Genomic DNA, 24,103 nt, shown 5'->3' with positions numbered 1-24,103 from the left:
AGGTAATTAAATTTGCTGATGACACAATGTTATTCAAAGTCATTAAATCGCGGGAGGATTGTGAAAAAGTACAAGAGGAGCTTACGAGACTGGGAGACTGGGCGTCTAAATGGCAGATGATGTTTAATGTGAGCAAGTGCAAAGTGATGCATGTGGGAAAGAGGAACCCGAATTATATCTATGTCATGCAAGGTTTCACGTTAGGAGTCACGGACCAAGAAAGGGATCTAGGTGTCGTCGTTGATGATACGTTGAAACCGTCTGCTCAGTGTGCTGCTGTGGCTAAGAAAGCAAATAGAATGTTAGGTATTATTAGGAAAGGAATGGAAAACAAAAATGAGGATGTTATAATGCCTTTGTATTGCTCCATGGTGCGACCGCACCTCGAATATTGTGTTCACTTCTGGTCGCCGCATCTCAAAAAAGATATAGTGGAATTATAAATGGTGCATAGAAGGGCGACGAAAATGATAAAGGGGATGGGACGACTTCCCTATGAGGAAAGGCTAAAGCGGCTAGGGCTCTTTAGCTTGGAGAAAAGGCGGCTGAGGGGAGATATGATAGAGGTCTATAAAATAATGAGTGGAGTTGAACGGGTAGATGTGAAGCGTCTGTTCACGCTTTCCAAAAATACTAGGACTAGGGGGCATACGATGAAGCTACAATGTAATAAATTTTAAACGAATTGGAGAAATTTTTTCTTTACTCAGTGTGTAATTAAACTCTGGAATTCGTTGCCAGAGAATGTGGTAAAGGCAGTTAGCTTAGCGGAGTTTAAAAAAAGGTTTGGACTGCTTCCTAAAGAAAAAGTCCATAGATCGTTATTAAATGAACTTGGGGAAAATCCACTATTTCTGGGATAAGCAGTATAAAATGTTTTGTACATTTTTGGGATCTTGCCAGGTATTTGTAACCTGGATTGTCCACTGTTGGAAACAGGATGCTGAGCTCGATGGACCTTTGGTCTTTCCCAGTATGGTAATACTTATGTACTTATATATTTTTTTATTTTATTTATTAACCTCTAGAGTAGATTAACACAGGTACCACACTACTTTATCCTAAATTAAAAATAATTTTTCTACCTTTTATTGTTTTGCCATTTAATTTTTCTAATTTTGTTGGTCCTAGTCCTTGATTTCTGCTTTCCTGTCTTCACAGGGATTCCTGTCCTTTTGTTATTTTTCAGTATCCTCTGGTCTTCTTCTTATCCATTACATCTATCATCCATCTGCAACATTGATCTTTTCCTTTCAGCTTTCTTCCATTTATTTTTCTGCCTCTCTGTACATATTTCATTTATTCTATCCAGTCTTCAATTTCCTTTTTTAAATACATCTATCTACAGCTTTCCATCACTTCCTCTCACTCCAGCTCTCCCATTCTTCTTCCTCTTGTTTCCCAGTCTTTCACTATTCTCTCCCATTCAGCATCTCCCCTCTTCTCTCTACCCCATTTCTATCCAGCGTCTCTTCTCTGCCCTTCACGTTCACCCTCAGCATCTTGTGCCCTTCCATCCTGCATCTGCTCACTCTTTCTACCCCATTCCATCCAGAATTTCTCCTCTCTTCCATCTTCCATTTCTCTCTCCCTTCCATTCAGCATCTCCCCTCTCTACCTTCGCCTCTTCTATACAACATCTGCCTTCGTTCTCCCCTTTCTATCCAGCATCTGCCTTCTCCACCCCCTTTTCATGCAGCATGTCCCCTCCTTACTCTCTCTCTCTCTCCACCCTTTCCAGCCAGTGTCTCTCCTTTTGCAGCCAGCACGTATCCTTTCTTCCCTCTTATATTCAAGATCTCCTATCCCTATCCATGCAGCATCTCCCCCTTTCCAGCCAGTGTTTCCCTCTTTCTGCCCCCTTCCAGCCAGCATTTACATCCAGTATGTTCCCTGTTTCCACTCTTTCCATCCAGCATGTTCTCTACCCTTCTAGCATGTGAGAAGGGGATGGACTGGTAGAGCCATTAGCGGCGTAGTCTAGAAAGCAGCTCTGCACTCTTGTGCTGTTAACATTTTTTTTTTTGCTGGAAGTAGCTAGGCTTTTGGGAGGCTGGGGGTGGGGGTGTTATGGAAGCTGCTAGACTAGAGATGCCAAGGGTGGCCCACCCCAAAGAGTGAGATGTACCACCCCGGTGAGTTAGATTGAAGGTTAATGTGTGAGGTTTTTCTCACAGTAAGTTCAAAGTATAATTTTGGCATGATGGTGAAGGGACTGAGACCTGAGGAAGATCTGCTAGGCATGTAGGTGCACATGAAGACATTACTGTCAATATGAGTGAGTATGTTTACAAATTTTAAACTCAATTATTTTAAACTCAATTATTTCAAGTACTTGCATTAAACCACATACTAACAATTATTTAAAGATCCCTCAAGAGGCAGTTCTTCTTAATTTAAACTTGATCAGACACAAGTCTGCTAAAATGCAACCACTTCAACACATATCAGATCCTGCAAAATGTTCTAAGTACCACTGGGGGTGTTTGTGTGTTTGAGGAAGGGAAAAGAGGAGTAGGGTAGGGGGAGAGAGAAGAAACGGCTTGGCATGGAGGGAGCATAGGGACAGGCACAGTCACTGTGCGATTGTTGATGGGATTTTCCCCATTCTGAACATATTACTCCTTGTTTGAAGCACTTGAAATGGTTACCAGTTCAGTGGAGAATATTGTATAAGTTGTTGATCATGGTTCATCAGGCTATTTACCAAGATTCAGTTCACTACTGGAAAACTGCTGTGCAGTGGTACGCGCCATCTCAGTCTTTGCAGTCTGATGCATTACACACGGACATTTGGAACTTACAAAGCTGGGTACTTATTCCATCAGAGGTACAGTTTGCCACTGCAGCTTAAATGTGAAACCGTAAATCGGCATTTCGGAAACATCTAAAAGACTTTCTTGTTTAAGGCCTTTTATAATTCTGAATGATGATGTATTTGTGGTAATGTTTTGATTTTTTTGTTTTCTGTATTTGTCCATCAAAAAAATATTTTTTTAATGAATGCTTTATTGTATCCCGCCCTGGATAAGGGCGGGCTAAAAATAATAAATCTAACCAAGGAAACGGGGTGAAGAGTCGAGTCCAACTTTAATACAGAATAAAGAGCAGATCTCTTCACCCCGTCTCCTTGGTTTCTTGGAAGAGTCTTGTTGATCACGCTACTTCCTTGTTGTATTGCTCCCTTCGTAGTAGATCCAATTTCTCCACCTCGGTGGTCGATCTTGGTAAGGCTAACATACTGCAAAACTCTGTGCAAAAACATTTAAAAACACACTCGAAACCTTACCATACCATAACAGCACTAATTCACAGGACTCAAAAAGCAACAACCTTGTGAGTGAAAAGGTAGCACTGTAAATATTTCATCAGACTCTAAAAAACCAATACACCACCTAATTTGAAAACAAAACAAATGGGTCTGCAACAAGATCCCTACACTGAAACTACTGTACATGCTGGCAAAATACCACATCTTGGTCACATGTGGAAAATATAAACAATATGAAACAAGGGACCACAGATCACTAATAGAGAGATGAAGGCAAAAAACTGAACTGGAAACCCCAAGAAGACAGACTGAAGAGAAATAGAAACTGAAATGCAAAATATCAGAGATGCACACCTCCCAAAGCTGACATATTCCAAATTAATACATTTTGAAGAAAATACTTTTTTACCAAATTTGTGTTCTGAGTATTTTGTTTTATCATTCACTTTAGCCCGTGTGTCTCTTTTTTTTTTCTGCTTTTCTCTGTTTTTTTTCTGCTCTTTCTCTTGTCCATTTGACATTTTTTCTCTCTTTTTGTCCACCATCCATCTTCCCTTTGCTTCCCTATCCATCCTGTTCAGCATATCCCTTCTATGTCCCTGTCCCTCTCCTCACCCTGTATTCAGCTTTTCCCATCTGTGTCCCTATTTTGCCCTTTCCTGCATCTGCCCCTCTGTCCCTTTCCCTCCTCCATGATCATCATTGCTCCTCTGTGCCCCTATCTCCCTCCCCCAACGTCCTGCATTGTTCCTGTGTTCCTATCCCTCTCTGTCTAGCACTGCCCCTCTCTGTCCCTATGTTCCCTCCATGCCAAGCATCTCTTTTTCTGTCTCCCTTATCCCACTCCTCTTTTCCTTTCCTGTCACAGCTCCCACACTGGGGCCAGTATCTCTCCCTGCAGCCCCCCCTTTATTTCCTCCTCCGATCTGGTCTCTCTCCCTCCCCCAATCCCATTCATTGTGTCTCCCCCAATTCTGTCTCTGTCACCCTCTCCTCCCTCCACACCCCCTTACTAGTCCAGTATCCCTCCATCTCCTTCACTCTAGGTCCAACACCTCTCCCTATCTGTCCCTTCCTCCTTCCCTGCAAGTCAGCAGCACCTCTTCCTGTCCATCCCTTCCTGCCCCCACTCCCAGGTCTAGCAGCACCTCTTCCTGTTCTTCCATTTCTTTTCCACCCCATCCAGCAGTATCTCTCCCTATCCATCCCTTCATTTTCTTTTGCGGGTACCTTTTTCCTGTCTATTCCTTCCTCCTCCCCCCCTCACAGCAGTACCTCTCTCTCTTTGTTTGAAGATAACAAACTGTGGCTGGTGTGCAGAAACACTAAATGAATTTTTATTTTATTTATTTATTTATTTTTATAGAGGTGGTAGCTCTGTTATGTGACTTAAGTAAACATACCAGTGAATAACCAGTCAAGTGGTACCAATTAAATGTGTAATGAGCCTATAATAAAGTTCCCATTTAAACACCCACTTACATCCTTGAGCATACCATCCAACTGCAATAATGAAGATGTACCAATTTTTAAGAATTTTTATAAACCAATTTCATTTTAAAATAATTCTGCACACAACTGTGATGTACACCAGTATTTGGTAATACTTCAAAGTTTTTTTTAGCTCCAAAAGATGCCCCCATAAACTTCAATATAAAGTGAAAACAGCCATAATAGTTCATAACTGTTCACAATATTTATGCAACGTTCTACTCAATAAATAAGTTGCTTATCTGAGATTCTGCGCCAGAATTCTACAGAGCTCTGTTTTAGATGACTCCTTTATAAGGAACCCTGGGCAAAGTAGAAAATGACCTCAAAAGGCTGTTTTTTTCTGTCTGTGCATCCTGTGGTTCTGCTACAATGGCGGCTTCCAGGATACGCAGACAGAAAAAAAAACAGCCTTTTGAGGTCATTTTCTACTTTGCCCAGGGTTCCTGATGGAGTCATTTGAACTGGAGCTCTGTAGAACTGTCGGCATAGCATCTCAGATAAGCAACTTATTTACTGAGTAGAATGTTGCAGACATATTGTGAACTGTTATGAACTACTAGTAAAGAAGGCCCGTTTCTGACACAAATTAAACGGGCGCTAGCAAGGTTTTCCTGGGAGTGTGTATGTTTGTGAGAGTGTGTGTGAGAGAGACTATGTGAGAGAGAGAGAGTGAATGTGTGAGTGCGTGTGTGTGACAGACAGAGTGAGTGTGGGTGCGAGTGTGTTTGTGAGAGATAGAGAGTGTGTGTGTGTGAGAATGAGAGTGTGTGCAAGTGCGGATGTGAGACACAGTGAGTGTGAGAGAGAGAGTGTGTTTTACACAGATACAGTGTGTGTGTGAGAGTATGTGTGCGATACACAGACTCCCTGTGAGACCGAGAGAGTGTATGAGAGCGAGAGAGTGACGTACAGTGTTTCAAGAGCTTGCAGGCAGTACATAAGAAATTTAAATGAAGTAAATATTATGCCTGACATGCTGGCCAAATTCTGTGACTGTGCATGCTGTGATGAAGGAATTCTGCTTTACCTGGCAGAACCATCTGTGTTTAGTTTCTCTCCTCCTTTGACATAACGTGCTGTTCATGGGTCGGATGTTAGAGAGAGAGTGTGTTTGGGTGAGTGAGAAAAGCAGGATGCCTTCAGCGCAGCAGTGTTAAAGTGAAGTTTGGAGTGCCGAGAAAGGCAGGTAGAGGGTGCTGAGAGTGAGAGGACAGCGACTGAGGGAGGGCTGAGGAGTAGTGAAGCATCTGTCTTTAGTTTCTCTTCTCCTTTGACATAACGTGCGGATGTTAGAGAGTGTGTTTGGGTGAGTGAGAAAAGCAGGATGCCTTCAGCGCAGCAGTGTTAAAGTGAAGTTTGGAGTGCCGAGAAAGGCAGGTAGACGGTGCTGAGAGTGAGAGGACAGCGACTGAGGGAGGGGGGAGGAGTGTCATTGCTCTGCCCCCGTCGTCATCACGTTTGACGCGTGGGCGGGGCAGACACTCAAGGAGCAAAAAAGTGGTCTCTGCCACCTCACTTTTAGAACGTTGGGAAAGTGAGGCTTCATTAGAATGTTGGAGGTGTGTTTTATATAGAGAGATTATAGCTGCTTTTACTTTATATTGAAGCTTATGGGGGCGTCTCTGAGCCAAAACACTTTGAAGTGTTACCAGATATTGGTATAGGTCACTGTTAGTGTAGAATTATTTGAATTGAAATTGGTTTATAAAAATTCAAAAGTTGGTGCATCATTATTGCAGTTGGATGTATGTGTGTGTTTAAATGGGCACTTTATTATAGGCTTATTACAGATTTAATTGGTACCACCTGGTTATTCATTGGTTTGTTTACTGTAGTCACATAACTGAGAGCTACCACCTAAAAAAATCATTTAGTGTTTCTGTACACCAAGCACAGTTTATTTTCAGAAAACTCAGTTTGTAGGTAATAAGTTCGTGCAAGCCTGGGATTTTATTACCCAAGACTATGAGCATTTGTGCACATAACTTTTTCTCTTTTTTGGGGCAATTCTCATTCCTTCTTCATTTTTCTCTGTTTATAGGAAGCGTTGTAAGATTTACATTTCTGTGTGTTTCTCCACATACTTCATTTACTGGGATGAAAACAAGATTCAGTTTGGCTTCCATCTGCCAACCTCCTCATCTACTTGCTATTTGTGTAGATCTAAGTTCCCAGGCAGATGGGGGCTATCACTTCAGTAACACCCTTTATCTTGCAAGGTAGAATCCCCAAAGAAATCTGAAAGCTGCTTCCTTATGCCAAGTCTTCAACTATTCATGGACTTTCTGCTGCATCCTGTCCTTTCTCCCCTCCCCCCCCCCCCCCCCCACTATATATAGGTGATACTTCAGAAAACACCACAATGTTGCCTAGATCCCTTCCTTGATTTAAAAAAAAACAAAACTGTGCTTGTTTTGTTCTGACTTGGTCTGTAGCCAGGTTTGCCATCACATCAGTTTCACTTTCCCTTTATCAGGTAGTATTAGGCCATGGGCACCTGGCAGGTCAAGGCTCCTGGTAGCTAAAGAGTGCCTGAGACCAGTGAAGCAGTTTAGGTCCTCCTTTCATCTCACTTGTATAATACATATCTCTCATCACATCTAAAGAAATTGCTTAATGCAATTTAGCTTTTATTCCTTAGGGGACTTGGCTATCTACAGAATAAATCATTGGGATGTAATTCTCGTAAGAAGTCTTTCATATAAGTGTTTAAAAAATGTGTCAATTGTATGCATGCTAAAGGATTAGGTGGGGTTTTATATTCTCTAGTATTAGACCACCAGTAAGAAATTAGCATGTATATGGTCAATACTAGTAATGATATTCCGTTGAAACCAAGCAAAACGTGTGAGGCTCTCAAATCCTGAGGTTAATAATGGATTCCCTACAGTACTCATTAAGGGAGAGAATTCCATCAACAATTTCAGTGAAGAAACAACTCTTCCATATAACACCCATGGATAGAGATATAGGATAACCTGCTTAACCATGTTAACACCTATTCACTGGTTTAAAGGAAAAAAAAAAAAAAAGCCAAGTATGAACTACTGGGAGATTTGACTCGTTTCTCTATTTCTAGCCAATGCTGGTCAGCTCTTTGAGTTCTTTAAAAGTAGGTATAATACTGAACTGCTAGGTTTGGTAGAGCTAATCCTTAGTGTCATATGGAACATGAGCATCTTAAGCTTTATCCTTGGTTTCATTCCCACTCAAACACCATCACCAAAACTCTGTTAAGCTCCAAACAAAAACTTATCAGGGATCACGCAGGGTACTGACATAAAAAGATACATTAATCTAGGCACTATATTAATTTTAATTACATTAGTTCTTGTGTTGATGGATTTTACTTGAAACCCCCCTCCGTTTTCTGAAATCAGCCTAATTGTGTACAACATCTTAGGGTAGTGGGATTAGAGTAAGGATACATAGAGGCGTATTTTCAAAGCACTTAGACTTACAAAGTTCCATAGGAACCTATGGAACTTTGTAAGTCTAAGTGCTTTGAAAATGAGCCTCATAGGGTACTAACTGCATTCCTAAGTATCACATCCCATCCCTCTGCCAAATGAATGGAACATAAGAACATAAGTGTTGTCATACTGAGACAGACCGAAGGTCCATCAAGCCCAGAATCCTGTTTCCAACAATGACCAATCCAGGTTACAAGTACCAGGCAAGATCACAAAACAGTACAATACATTTTATGTTGCTTATCCTAGAAATAAACAGTGGATTTTCTCCTTAATGGCTTATGGACTTTTCTTTTAGGAAGCTATCCAAACCTTTCTTAAACCCCGCTAAGCTAACTACTTTTACTCATTCTCTAGCAAAGAATTCCAGAGTTTAATCACACATTGAGTGAAAAAATATTTTAAATTTTAAAATTCGTTTTAAATTTACTACTTTGTAGCTTCATTGTGTTCTTCCTAGTTCTAGTATTTTTGGAAAGAGTAAAGAAGCGATTCACATCTACTTGTTCCACTCCACTCATTATTTTATATACCTCTATCATATCTCCCCATAGCCGTCTTTTCTCCTAGCTGAAGAGCCCTAGCCGCTTTAGCCTTTCCTCATAGGGAAGTCGTCCCATCTCCTTTATCATTTTCGTTGCCCTTCTCTGTACCTTAATTCCACTATATCTTTTTTGAGATGCAGTGACCAGAATTGCACACAGTATTCGAGGTGCAGTCGCACCATGGAGCAATACAAAGGCATTGGTACGTCCTCATTTTGTTTTCCATTCATTTCCTAATAATACCTAACATTCTATTTGCTTTCTTAGCTGCTGCCACCACATACTAAGCAGAGGGTTTAAACATATCGACAATGAAACCTAGATCCCTTTCCTGGTCAGTGATTGCTAATGTGGAACCTTGGCATCACATAACTATAATTCAGGTTCTTCTTTCCTACATGCATCACTTTGCACTTGCTCACATTAAACGTCATATGCCATTTGGATGCCCAGTCTCCCAATCTCGTAATTTTTCACAATCCTCTTGCAATTTGACAACTTTGAATAACTTTGTGTCATCAGCAAATTTAATTACCTTGCCAGTTACTCCTATCTCTATATTATTTATAAATATGTTAAAAAGCAGCGGTCCCAGCACAGACCCCTGGGGAACCCCACTATCTACCCTTCTCCATTCAGAATGCTGACCATTTAACCCTACTCTCTGTTTAACCAGTTTTTCCTTGTCATCAAGCAGATGCAGCCATTACAGATGGGTTGTGTCCATCAACCAGCAGAGGGAGATAGAGAGCACACTTTTTTCAGTGCCTCATACCAGCTTGCTCCACTGCCTCTCTTCAGTATTCTCTATCTCCCCTAGCAGAGTGGCTGCAGCTTCTTCGAGCGCCATCTAAAATCTGCCTGGAGGTTGCTCCTGTGCTTTTGCCAGTTGTTAGCAGGGGTGTTGGAGGCTATAGCAGCTTCACTTTAAAGGCACATAGGTTCGCCCTTTCCCTGCCTTACCCATACCTCCGTGGATGTGGACACATTGCTTAGCTTTCCCTGTCCTTCCCCACCAACAGTGAATGCAGGCACATACTGTGTTTCCACGAAAATAGGGCATCCCCATAAAATAAGACCTACCGAGGTTTTTGGTGCCCTTGGAAAATATAAGGCCTCCCCCAAAAGTAAGGCCTAGCAAAGTTTTTCTTTTACCGGTAAGTAGGGTCGCCCCCCCCCCCCCCCCACCCGAGATGGCGCCCCCACCCGAAGTCGCCGGACCCCACCCCCCTCCGTCGCTCCGAAACTAACCTGAACTTAAGCCTCCTTTCACTTTCCTTCCAGTTCGCAGCAAGCAGGAGGGCAGGCCACTCCTTCCTTCCGTGTCCCGCCCTCGCCTGACGTAACGTAACGTCAGGCGAGGGTGGGGCATGGAAGGAAGGAGAGGCCTGCCCTGCTGCTCCTGCAAACTGGAAGGAAAGTGAAAGGAAGCTTAAGTTCAGGTTAGTTTCGGAGCGACGGAGAGGGGTGGGGTCCGGCGTCTTCGGGTGGGAGCGCCATCTCGGGGGGGGGGACCTCGGGTGGGGGGTTACTGGTAGTTGCAGGAGCGACGGAGGGAAGGTGGGCGGCCCAACCGTGTTTCCCTGAAATACTAAGACATCCCCTGAAAATAAGACCTAGCGCCTTTTTGGGCGCAAAAATTAATATAAGACAGTGTCTTATATTCGGGGAAACACGGTAGGTTCGCCCTTTCCCTGCCTTTCCCACTCACCTGAGCCTCCGGAGTTCTATTTACCTCTGCTTTCCTCACAGCGTTAAAAAAAACCCCCCAAAAAAACTTTGTGTCGCACTTTGGCGCTTAGAGCTGGAACAGAGGTTTTCCTTGCCTTTTTCTATGGGACCGGAGCTGTGATACTCGGTCCAGTGAGGTAAGAGTGTTTTCTGACTCCTCCGGGGTGGTCCCGTGATCGGGGTGATTTTGGCGCGAACCGCCATTTTGAATTTTACCGCCGTTTTCGGCGATGGCTGCGGAGACAGTAAAGCACTGTTCCAAGTGTGGCAAGCGCAGATCAGCAACTGGGCTCTGTAAATCGTGCTGTACAGACGTTAGAGCCAGCCCGAGCATGGCGAGTGACGATTCTTCGCGCTCTGAGCTGGCAGCGGACGCCATTTTGAATTTACCACATGGCGCGACCTCCGCTGAGACGGAGAGTCCTGAGCCCGGGGGGAGGCCTCAGAGTGAGGCTGATATGGGAGCTACTAGCCCCGGCAGAGATCCGGGTGCCCAGGGTGAGTTTTTCTCCCCTGATTTTGTCTTATTAATGCATAAAGCATACGTGCTTAAACGAGCTCTCCCACAAAGCCCAGCATGGGCCTCTTCTAATGCCCCCCCCCCCCCCCCGGTGGATTCTAGCCTGGGTATGCCCTCTGAGGCGTTATTCCCTGATAATTGGCAGAATATGAAGCGCAGAAGGGCTCATTCCCCTTCAGAGAGTGCTGCACTTCCATTTTCCCCCTCGTGGTCTGGCTGCGAGGATTCGGAGGACTCTGGCAGGCCTTCATGGTCTGAGGAGCCAGAGTCTGGTGCAGAAGTGACTCAGTATCTGGACGATCCCTCCGCGGTGAGGATTTCCCACCGTGATGAGCTGCCAGCGCTTATTTCTGATGCCCTGCAGGCTCTCTCTATTGAGGACCCTGCCAGTGGCACAGCCTCCTCTGTGAATCCTAGGATGGCTAGTACCAAAAAGCCTGCTCGAGCCTTTCCTTTGCATGACTCCATCCAAGAGCTTATTTCGGCTCAATGGGCTGATCCCGAGGGACCTTTGAAAGTTTCCAGGGCTATGGGGCAATTATACCCTCTGAGTGAGGAGCATATGGCTCGCTTCGCTATGCCTAAAGTGGATGCCCTAGTCACAGCTGTGACAAAGAGAACTACCCTCCCTGTTGAAGGAGGTGTTGCCCTGAAGGATATTCAAGACCGTAGACTGGAATCAGCACTTAAACGGTCATTTGAAATTGCAGGTCTCACTATTCGGGCGTCTGCATACAGTTATGCTGCTAGAGCCTGCCTGGCTTGGTTGCAACAGGCAGTGGAACAGCCCGGTGATGGAGCGGAGCCCTTTTCAGATGTGGCTCCGCGGATGGAGTCGGCCTTGTCCTTTCTTGCTGACGCCCTTTATGATATTGTCAGAGCTTCGGCTAAACACATGGCAGTAGCAGTGACAGCTCGCCGTCTTCTTTGGTACGGCATTGGGCGGGGGACATGGCCTCTAAGCAAAGGTTGGTGAAGTTGCCCTTTCAAGACCTTCTCCTGTTTAGTGAGGAGTTGGAGAAAATTGTGAAGGGCCTGGGTGAGGCTAAACCCCAGCGCTTGCCCGAAGATAGGCCTCGGCCTTCCTCTAAGGGTGCGGCGGTCCATTCCTCTTACAGACCTCGCTTCCGTGAAGCTCGAAGGTACCGCCCGGGGCGTTCTGCTGGGTTCACTTCTCGTGCCCGTTTTCAGCAGAGGAACTCCTTTCGCTCGGACAAACGTTCCACAGTCACTGGCTCAAGGCCTGGAGTTCAGGGGCGACCCTCTCAATGATGGTGCGCCGGCCCTCTCCTCGAGTCCTGTCATCGGAGGACGTCTTTCCCTGTTTGCCGAGGAGTGGGCCAACTTTTCCTCAGATCAGTGGGTCTTGGACCTGATCAGAGACGGTTACAGAATAGAATTCGACGCCCCTGTAAGAGACGTGTTTGTTGAGACCCGATGCGGTTCTGCCGCCAAACGGGCGGCGGTAGAGGAGACTTTACAAGGTCTGATTCAGATAGGGGCCGTGTCCCCGGTACCTCCCGCCGAACACGGCTGCGGCCGCTACTCCATCTACTTTGTGGTGCCGTGAAAAGGAGGGTCTTTTCGCCCTATTCTGAACTTAAAAGAATTAAACAAGTACCTGAGAGTGCGGCATTTTCACATAGAAACCCTGCGCTCCGTCATTGCGGCGGTACAGCCAGGAGAGTTTCTCACGTCTCTGGACCTGAAAGAAGCTTACTTGCACATTCCAATTTGGCCCCCACACCAGAAGTTTCTGAGGTTTGCGGTGATGGGAAAGCATTTCCAGTTCCGGGCCTTGCCTTTTGGCCTCGCCACAGTTCCCCGCACCTTTTCGAAGGTTATGGTGGTAGTAGCTGCCTTTCTCAGGCGAGAGGGTATTCGGGTTCACCCGTACCTGGACGACTGGCTCATTCGAGCAAACTCTGCTGCAGAGAGTCAGCATGTAACAGCCAGAGTGGTCTCAGTACTTCAGTCTCTGGGCTGGGTGGTCAATTTGGCCAAAAGTCAACTGACCCCCTCGCAGTCTCTAGAATATTTGGGGGCCAAGTTCGACACAGCCTCTGGGTATGTGTACCTACCCGAGCAAAGGCGGTGCAAGCTTCAGAATCAGGTCCGTCTGCTCCTGAGGATGCCCTGCCCGCGAGCTTGGGACATTGTCCAGCTGCTTGGATCGATGACGGCCACCATGGAACTGGTGCCCTGGGCGAGAGCGCACCTGAGACCTCTACAGTATGCTCTACTCCAAAGATGGTCTTCAGTATCTCAGGATTATCAATACAGACTCTCTTGGCTCCCTGCGGCCCGACTCAGCATGGAGTGGTGGCTCTCAGACAGCATGCTGCGGCGAGGAATGCCGCTGGCGCTCCCCGATTGGTGCCTAGTGGTGACAGATGCCAGTCTGAAAGGCTGGGGCGCACATTGGAAGGGGAAGCATGCCCAGGGTCTATGGACACCCGAGGAGTCGGAGTGGTCCATCAACCGCCTAGAGTTGAAAGCGGTGTTTCAGGCGCTTCTGGCCTTTCAAGTGACTCTGGAAGGATTGGCTGTCAGAGTGATGTCGGACAACACGACAGCAGTGGCCTACATAAATCGACAAGGCGGCACTCAGTGCAGAGCTCTAGCCGCGCAGGCCGAACAGATTTGCCACTGGGCCGAGCTGCATCTTCAGTTTCTGTCAGCAGCTCACATTGCAGGTCAGAGCAACGTGCAAGCCGATTATCTAAGCAGGCATCAGATCGATCCAGTGGAGTGGGAACTTGCAGACGAAGTGTTCCTGCAGATATGTGCCAAATGGGGCAAGCCCGTGATGGATCTAATGGCGACAAGCACCAATGCCAAAGTCCCGTGCTTCTTCAGCAGACGGAGAGATCCTCGCGCGGCGGGGTTGGATGCCTTGGCTCAACCCTGGCCTCCGGGCCTACTGTATGTGTTCCCTCTGTGGCCCTTGATAGGGCGAGTGCTCCTGTGGATTCAGCTGCATCCAGGAGAAGTGGTTCTCGTCGCCCCGGATTGGCCCAGGAGGCCTTGGTATGTGGACCTCTGACAAATGCTCGTAGAGGATCCCCTTCAGTTACCTCTGGTTCCCAACCTGTTGTCACAGGGTCCGGTGACCATGGAGGACGCCGGCCGATTTGGTCTTATGGCCTAGCGATTGAGAGGGCGCAATTGAGAGGCAGAGGCTATTCCAATAAAGTAATTACCACTCTCCTGCAAGCCCGCAAGCGTTCCACGTCCGTGGCTTATGCCAGGATTTGGCGCCAGTTTGAAGTCTGGTGTGCTTCCAAAGAGATCACACCCCTGTGGGCTCCTGTCTCGCCGATTCTGGACTTTTTGCAGGATGGTGTACAAAAAGGCTTGGCCTATAATTCCCTGTGGGTGCAAGTGGTAGCGTTGGCCTCCCTGCGTGGCAAGGTTGAAGGCATGTCTTTAGCTGCTCATCTGGATGAGGCATGGTTTCTTAGAGGGGTGCTTCGGCTCCGTCCTCCCGTGCGTGCACCTTGTCCAGCTTGGAACTTGGGGCTAGTGCTGAAGGCCCTTCAGGGTGCTCCTTTGAACCGCTTCGGCGTGCTTCAGAGAAAGATTTGACACTGAAGGCCGTCTTTTTAGTGGCCATTACTTCGGCGAGACGGGTGTCAGAGCTCCAGGCGCTGTCCTGTAGAGACCCTTTTCTGCAGTTTTCAGAGTCCGGGGTCACGGTTCGGACCGTGCCTTCCTTCTTGCCTAAGGTGGTTTCAGCGTTTCACCTAAACCAACCTATTTTCTTGCCCTCCTTTGTCGAGGAGGAGTTTCCAGAATCTTTTGGACAATTGCACCTGTTGGACGTGCGCAGGACTCTGCTGCAGTATCTGCGAGTTGCTAACTCTTTCAGGACCTCTGATCATCTGTTTGTTTTGCTATCAGGTCGTCGTAGAGAGTCTCCAGCGTCTAAAGCCACTATTGCCCGCTGGCTTAAAGAATCAATCTTTTCAGTTTATTTGCTTGCCGTCCGTCCTCCGCCTGATGCCTTTAAGGCGCATTCCACTAGAGGAATTTCCTCTTCTTGGCCTGAAACTGGAGCACTCTCTCTTCAAGAGATTTGTAGTGCAGCAACATGGGCTTCTAAGCTCTCTTTTGCCCGACATTACAGGCTGGATGTGGCTGCCAGGAGGGACGCACATTTTGGAGCGCAAGTGCTGGTGCGTGGTGTGGCTTGTTCCCACCCTATCTAGGGATTGCTTTGATACATCCCATCTGTAATGGCTGCATCTGCTTGATGACAAGGAAGGGAAAATTAGGTTCTTACTGTGATAATTTTCTTTCCTTTAGTCATAGCAGATGCAGCCATGATCCCTCCCTGTCTGAATGCTATCTGCTGTAAATCTATTTCAGGTTCTGCTCATGTTTCCTCGAGATTCCGTCCTTGGGAGAAAGTCGGAAAACAGTCTTCAGGATTCTTGTTCAATTAAAGGAGGATGACTTAATTCCCTCCAGTTTCATGTTTTGGAGGATGAGTTTATTCCCTCCGGGAGGATGAGTTTATTCCCTCCAGTTATGTCTCAGTGGAGGATGAATTTATGCCCTCCGGGAGGATGTTTCATTCCCTCCATTCTGAGTTAATGCCCTTTGTTGTAGGGCCATCGTTCGCTGTGAGGAAAGCTCATGTTATTCCCATTGCGGTTTGCCATACTGCTTTGGAAGCTTCAAATACTGAAGAGAGGCAGTGGAGCAAGCTGGTATGAGGCACTGAAAAAGTGTGCTCTCTATCTCCCTCTGCTGGTTGATGGACACAACCCATCTGTAATAGCTGCATCTGCTATGACTAAAGGAAAGAAAATTATCACGGTAAGAACCTAATTTTCCCTTAGTCCACAATAGAACACTACCTCCTCTCCCATGACTCTCCAATTTCCTTTGGAATCTTTCATGAGGTACTTTGTCCAATCTAGATATACAATATCAACTGGCTCATCTTTATCCACATGTTTGTTCACCCCTTCAAAGAAATGTAGTAGATTGGTGAGGCAAGATTTCCCTTCACTAAATCCACATTGGCTTTGTCTCATTAATCCATGCTTTTGAATTTGCTCAGCAATTTTGTTCTTAATAACAGTTTCTACCATTTTGCTTGGCACCGACGTCAAGCTCACTGGTCTATAATTTCCTGGATCACCTCTGGAACCTTTTTAAAAAAAAATCAGTGTTACATTGGCCACCCTCCAATCTTCCGGTACCATGCTTGATTTTAAAGATAAATTACATATTACTAACAAAAGTTCTGCAAGTTCATTTTTCAATTCTATCAGTACTCTGGGATGAATACCAACTGGTTCAGGCAATTTGCTATTCTTCAGTTTGTCAAATTGCCCCATTACATCTTCCAGGTTTATAAAGATTTCATTCAGTTTCTCTGACTCGTCAGCTTTGAATACCGTTTCTGGCATTGGTATCTTTCTGAAATCTTCCTCAGTGAAGACCAAAGCAAAGAATTCATTTAATCTCTCCACTGTGTCTTTGACTTCCGCCCCTTTTACCCGTTTAATTATCTAGTGGTCCAACTGATTCTTTTGCTGGCTTCTTGCTTCTAATATACCTAAAAACGTTTTTACCAAGTGTTTTTTGCCTCCAACGCAATATATTTTTTTCGAAGTCCCTCTTTGCCTTCTCTATCAGCGCTTTGCATTTGACTTGACATTATGCTGTTTCTTATTATTTTTAGTTGGATCATTCTTCCATTTTCTGAAGGATTTTCCTTATAGCTCTAATATCTTCCTTCACCTCACTTTTTAACCATTCTGGCTGTCGTTTGGCCTCCTTCCCTTCTTCCTTTTTTAATACATGGAATATATTTGGCCTGGGCTTCCAGGATGGTATTTTTGAACAGCATCCATGCCTGCTGTAAATTTTTGACCTTTGCAGTTTCTCCTCTAAATATTTTTTTTTGCACCGTTCTTCTTATTTTATCATTGTCTCCTTTTTGAAAGTTAAATGCTAATGTATTGGATTTCCTATGTGTACTTACTCCAGAGACAATATCAAATCTGATCATATTATGATCACTGTTATCAAGTGGCCCCAATACCATTACTTCCTGCACCAGATCATGCAATCCACTAAGGACTATGTCTAGAATTTTTCCACCTCTTGTTGGCTCCTGTACTAGCTGCGCCATAAATCAGTCCTTGATTTTTGTCAAGGAATTTTACCTCCCTAGCATTCCCTGATGTTACATTTACCCAGTTAATATCGGGGTAATTGAAATCACCCATTATTATTGTGTTCCCCAACTTGTTAGCCTCCTTAATTTCTGATAACATTTCTACATCTGTTCATCCTGGCCATGGAATTTCAATCCATAGGGATCCCAAGATGTGTTTTGTGTTCTGCAGAATTTTCAGTCTATTTGATTTAAGGCCCTCACAATGCTACCCCTCCACCAGTTCGATCCACCCTATCACTACGATATAATTTGTACCCCGGTTTGACAGTGTCCCACTGGTTATCCTCCTCCTAGCAGGTCTCAGAGATGCCTATTGTATCTAAATTTTCATTTCATGCAATATATTCTAATTCTCCCAGCTTATATCTTAGGCTTCTGACATTAGCATATAGATGTTTCAAACTATGTTTGTTGTCCCTATTTACATCTTGCTCAGCAGTTGACAGTAATAATTTGTAATCTTTTGTCTACTTTTTATTTAAAGACAGCAGGTCCACCTGGTCTCTCTTTCAACCTCGCTATCAGGATACCCTATCTTCCCTGTTTTGGTGATAACTTGGAAAGATACCTTGTTCCTAACCATGTGGCTGTAGGGAGTTCACTGCTGGCATGATAACTGATTTATGGGCCCTTTTACTAAAGCTTAGCACACACTAAATGCTAAGGAGCCCATTTTATAGCTATGGGCTGCTTAGCATTTAGCGCATGCTAAGCTTTAGTAAAAGGGCCATCTTAGTGTCATTTAACTTTGTACCTCGAAACATAACTGTATTGGTGGCACAGTTGCATGAATACTGAACATGTGCTCTGTGGATCTGTCAGCATTAAAAGAGCATCATCATGACATATGGTCGCTAAGTCTACGCCCTTCAGTTCTATAGCTAATGAAATTGCTTGGGCAATAAGTTGTTATTCTAGTGCGAAGAGGAGGGGGAAAAGGGGACATCCCTGCCTGGTGCCACATTTAGGATAAAGCACTCTGTTGCTTATCCTTTGATTGTCTTCTATCAGTGGGATTTTGATACAAAGTCTATATAACTCTCAGGGCCACATTTTTATGTTCCAAAACTGAAACAGGAATCTCTATCAAATGGGTTTTTTTTTTGGCATTGAGGGTGAGGAGTAAGACCTGAATGTGTAGATTAAGATTGAGATGTTGATCTCCCTCCACTGAGTCCTTTTTGATCTTTTATGTATAATATTTGGTAATAGGGGCCCAGTCTATTAGCATATACTTTAGCTAGCATTTTGACCTCATTCTTCGAGGACAAGCAGGCTGCTTGTTCTCACGATTGGGTCATCGTCTGCGACGGCCCAGGAGACCGGCAAAATATCTAAAGCAAAACAAAAACTCTCTAGAACGCTCCAACCTGCGGGCAGAGCGCACCGTGCATGCGCGGATGGCTTCCCGCCCGCGGCACGAGCGTGACATTGTCTGGTTTTTTTTATCCGCGTCTGGAGTGACACGGTGTTCTGCTGTGATCCTTTTGGCCCAGGAGACTTTTTGTGCGTTACCGCTTCCTTCTTATTTTTCTTCTTCGTTTTTTGTTTTGACAAAATTTAAAAAAAAAAAAAAGTTTATTTTTCCCTTTATTTTCTTTAGTTTTTCCACTAAAGTTCGTTTCCTTCTTTTTTCGTCGCGGCCAGCTTTTAGGCTGCTTGGCTGGGTTTTACTTTCCTTTTTTGTGCCTTTTTAATTGGCACAATCGTGTCCTTTAATTTCACAGCCGCCGTTTCTCCGTCCATGTCATTGAGGACACCCAGCGGCTTCAAGCGTTGTACTCAGTGCAACCGTACCATCTCGAGTATTGACCCCCACTCGTAGTGTCTCCAGTGCCTTGGGCCCAATTATCTGCCAGCTGCTTGTGAGCTGTGCTCTTTAATGAAAAAAACGGACCCAAGTGTCTCGGGAGGCTCAATGTGAAAAACGTTTTGCGGATCGGTCTGGTCCTTCGACATCGGCATCAGTACCGAGGTCGGCAGCATCGACTTTGAGAGCGCAGGTAGTGGCTGCCGAACGACCATATCGTGCTGGGAGCAGTGAGGCATCGAGTGGGTCTCCACCTGTCTCGAAGCCTAATGCTATGCAGGCCCCCCGGGATCGACCTTTGTCAGACCCGACCCCGAGGAGGTGTGAGGATTCCACGTCCTCCTCTTCTGTACCGAGGAGTCTCGATGGGCATCGAGTGAAGGCTAAGAAGCACTGTCATCGATCTCCTTCTATGCGCGGTACAGAGAGCTCCAGGAAGCCGAGGGATTCGGCACCCGAGAAGCGTTGGCGCTGAGAGGACCGCTCACCCTCTATACAGGAGGTGCCGATGCGTCGGTCTTCTGGCAGCCTGGTACCGGCTCTTGAGCCCCCTCAGATTCTGCCACCGACTCCTGCTCCAGCCCCCCAGCCTTTTCCAATGGAAGCTTTCGAGTGCATCAGGGCCCTTCTTCCAGAGCTTCTGGAGGGATTACTGCACCAGTCTACGGTGCCAGGGGTGCTTGCGCCTTCTGCACCGACTATTGAAGCGGCATCTGGTCCTTCGCCTGTGGTGAGGTCCCCGTCCTCGGTGCCGCTTGTGGCATTGGCGTCAGCTGCCACCCGGGTCGATTCTCCGACGTTGGCGGAGGAAGCTTCGCCGCAGTCCAGGCAGGGGTCGACTTCTCAACATCCCCCTCGAGGCTCTTTCCTCGACGTTGAGACAGGCTCGGGTTGCTCTTAGAGAGCTTTTGTCCGATACCAATGATGAGCGCTCGTGGGAGGAAGAGGAAGATCCCAGATACTTTTCTGAAGAAGTCATATGGGGTCCCCTCTGATCCTACTCCACCAGTTGAAAAAAGGATGTCTCCGCCTGAGAGTCTTTCTTTTTCCTCCTTTGTTCGGGAAATGTCTAAGGATATTCCCTTCCCTATGGAGGTTGTGGATGAGCCCAGGGCTGAGATGCTCGAGGTCTTGGATTATTCGTCTCCACCTACAGAGATTACAATGGCTCCCTTGCATAACACACTCAGGGAAGTTCTTATGCGAAACTGGTTGTTCCCTCTCTCAATCCAGTGGTCCCCAGAAAAGCTGAGTCCCAGTACAGAGTCCATGGAGAGCTGGTAATGATGAAGTCTCAACTACCTCACGATTCCATGGTGGTGGATTCTGCTCTCAGGAGAGCCAAGAGTACTAGGGACTATGCCTCGGCGCCCCCAGGCAGAGAGTCTAGGACCTTGGATTCTTTTGGGAGAAAGACGTATCAGGCCGCTATGCTCGCAGCCAAGATTCAAACATACCCAGCTCTACACGAGCATCCACTTGCGGAACTCGATGAGGCAACTGTCCAGTTTGGTCGAAGCACTTCCTCCGGAGCTCGCCAAACCTTTTTACCAGGTGGTCAGGCAGCAGAAGGTGTGTTGAAAATTCCTGTCCAGGGGTACTTATGACACTTTTGATGTGGCATCCCGAGTAGCTGCTCAAGGTATAGTGATGCACAGACTCTCATGGCTGCGCATCTCTGACCTGGATCATAAGACCCAGCAGCGAATGGCGGATGTTCTTTGCCGGGGGGTTAACCTTTTTGGCAAAAAAGTAGAGGATATGGTCAATCAGATCAAGAAGCACCATGATGCTATGGATTCTCTCTCCTGCCGGGCGTCTTTTGCTTCCACCTCATCTAGGAGGTTTTTTGGAGGAAAGAGGAGTGCTCCCTATTCCTATAATAGGCGTAGGTACACTCCTGCTTCTCGGCAGCCTGCCCAGGCTCAGTCTCATTGCACTCGTTCCCGTCAACGGCGTGCACCTATGGCCCCTGTAACTCCCCAGCAAAAGCAAGGGACGAGCTTTTGACTGGCTCCAGTGCAGAAAAGCCTCGGAAAAAGTGTCCGTGCCGGACGGCTTACCGGTCGGAGGGAGGTTGATATTTTTTTACCAAAGGTGGCCTCTCAACCTCCGACCGGTGGGTTCTTCAAATAGTCCGGTTAGGATACACCCTCAATCTGATATCTAAACCTCCAAATTGCCCACCGGGAGCTCATTCTTACAGCTCCCAGCACAGGCAGGTACTTGCAGAGGAACTCTTCGCCCTTCTAAAGGCCAATGCGGTCGAACCCTTTCCACCAGGGGAAGAAGGGCTGGGATTCTATTCCAGGTACTTCCTTGTGCAAAAGAAAACAGGGGGGATGCGTTCCATCCTAGACCTAAGGGCCCTGAACAAATTCCTAGTCCGTCAAAAGTTCAGGATGGTTTCCCTCGGCACCCTTCTTTCCACGATTCAGGAAAACGATTGGCTATGCGCTCTGGACTTAAAGGACGCCTATACCCACACCTCAATGCTCACAGGAAGTATCTTCGATTTCGGTTGGGAACTCGGCACTTTCAGTACTGTGTACTGCCCTTTGGTCTCGTGTCTGCGCCCAGGGTTTTTTACAAAGTGCCTGGCAGTTGTCGCAGCATCGCTACGCAGATTGGGAGTGCATGTGTTCCTTATCTCGATGATTGGCTGGTGAAGAGCACCTCAGAGGCAGGCGCTCTACTGTCCATGCGGATGACTTTTCGGGTGCTTGAACTTCTGGGGTTCATGATCAATTATCCCAAGACCCATCTGGTTCTGGTTCAAAAATTGGAGTTCATTGGAGCTCTGTTGGACACACGGATGTCTCAAGCTTATTTTCCCCAGGCAAGGGCAGACAATCTCCTGGCCCTAGTGTCCATGGCTCGAGCGTCTCAACAGATCACAGCTCAGCAGATGTTGAGACTCTTAGGACACATGGCTTCCACAGTTCATGTAACTCCCATGGCACGCCTACATATGAGATCAGCTCAATGGACTCTAGCTTCTCAGTGGTGCCAGGCCACAGGGGATTTAGAGGATGTGATCCATCTCTCCACCGACTTTTGCAGTTCCCTTCAGTGGTGGACCATTCGCTCCAATTTGACCTTGGGACGTCCAGTCCAAATTCATCAGTCACAAAAAGTGCTGACAACGGATGCATCCCTCCTGGGGTGGGGAGCTCATGTAGATGGAATTTACACTCAAGGAGCTTGGTCCTTTCAGGAAAAGGGTCTTCAGATCAACCTCCTGGAATTACGAGCGAACTGGAACGCTCTAAAGGCTTTCAGAGACCGGCTGTCCAACCACATCATATTGATTTAGACAGACAATCAGGTTGCTATGTATTACACCAACAAGCAGGGGGGGGCACCGTATCTCGCCTTTTGTGTCTGGAAGCCGTTCAGATGTGGCTTTGGGCATGCCGTCACGGCATGTTTCTCCAAGCCACGTATCTGGCAGGCGTAAACAACAGTCTGGCCGACAGATTGAGCAGGGTCATGCAACCTCTCGAGTGGTCGCTCAACATGGGCGTTGTCCACAAGATCTTCCGAGCGTGGGGCACCCCCTCGGCGGATCTTTTGCCATTCAGATCAATCACAAAGTCCCTCAGTTCTGTTCCACACTTGAGGCTCATGACAGACTAGCGTCAGATGCTTTTCTCCTGCATTGGGGGACAGGCCTTCTTTATGCATATCCTCACATCCCTCTAATAGGGAAGACTTTGCTGAAACTCAAGCAAGACCGCGGAACAATGATCCTGATTGCTCCCTTCTGGCCTCGTCAGATCTGGTTTCCTCTTCTTCTGGAGTTGTCCTCCGAAGAACTGTGGAGATTGGAGTGTTTTCCGACCCTCATCACCCAGAACGAGGGGTCGCTTCTACATCCCAACCTCCAGTCTCTGGCTCTCACGGCCTGGATGTTGAGAGCTTAGAAGTTGCCTCCTTGGGCCTTTCAGAGGGTGTCTCCTGAGTCTTGCTTGCTTCCAGAAAAGATTCCTCAAAAAAGTGTTATTCTTTCAAATGGAGGAGGTTTGCCGTCTGGTGTGACAGCAAGGCCCTAGATCCTTTTTCTTGTCCTACACGGACCCTGCTTGAATACCTTCTACACTTATCAGAGTCTGGTCTCAAGACCAACTCCGTAAGAGTTCACCTTAGTGCGATTAGTGCTTATCACCGTGTAGAGGGTAAGCCTATCTCTGGATAGCCTTTAGTTGTTCGCTTCATGAGAGGTTTGCTTTTGTCAAAGCCCCTTCAAACCTCCAACAGTGTCATGGGATCTCAGCGTCATTTTCACCCAGCTGATGAAAGCTCCTTTTGAGCCACTGAATTCCTGCCATCTGAAGTACTTGACCTGGAAGGTCATTTTCTTGGTGGCTGTTACTTCAGCTCATAGAGTCAGTGAGCTCCAAGCACTGGTAGTGCATGCACCTTATATCACTTTTCATCGTAACAGAGTAGTCCTCCACACTCACCCTAAGTTCTTGCTGAAGGTGGTGTCGGAGTTCCAACTGAACCAGTCAGTTGTCTTGCCAACATTTTTTCCACATCCTCATACCTGCCTTGGTGAAGACAAGTTGCACACCTTGGACTGTAAGAGAGCATTGGCCTTTTACGTGGAGCGGACAAAGCCCTACAGACAGTCCGCCCAATTGCTTGTTTCTTTCGATCCCGACAGGAGGGGAGTCGCCATCGGAAAACGCACAATCTCTAATTGGCTAGCGAATTGCATATCCTTTAATTATGCCCAAGCTGGGCTGACTCTAGAGGGCCATGTCATGGCTCATAATGTCAGAGCCATGGCTGTGTCAGTGGCTCACTTGAAGTCAGCCTCTGTTGAAGAGATTTGCAAGGCTGCAACGTGGTCATCAGTCCACGCATTCACATCTCACTACAGCCTTCAGCAGGATGCCTGACGCAACAGTCGGTTTGGGCAGTCGGTGCTGCAGAATCTGTTTGGGGTTTAGAATCCAACTCCACCCTCCTAGGCCCATTTTTGTTCTGTTCTAGGCAGCACTCTCACTTAGTTGTGTTTCTTTTCAGGTCAATCTCTGTTATGTCCTCGCCGT

The 24,103-nt window shown here is 46.5% G+C and overlaps 1 protein-coding gene across 6 annotated transcripts in view; it reads left to right on the top strand.

Annotated features, from left to right (window-relative positions):
* Nucleotides 1-24,103, top strand: part of ZNF319 (zinc finger protein 319) — a 48,363-nt gene that overhangs the window by 8,682 nt on the left and 15,578 nt on the right. The window lies entirely within an intron of this gene.

Source organism: Microcaecilia unicolor, chromosome 5 (assembly GCF_901765095.1).
Source record: "Microcaecilia unicolor chromosome 5, aMicUni1.1, whole genome shotgun sequence".
In the NCBI taxonomy this organism is placed as follows: domain Eukaryota; kingdom Metazoa; phylum Chordata; class Amphibia; order Gymnophiona; family Siphonopidae; genus Microcaecilia; species Microcaecilia unicolor.
Note: the sequence above shows the minus strand (reverse complement) of the source record. Positions and strands in the feature narration are given on the sequence as shown.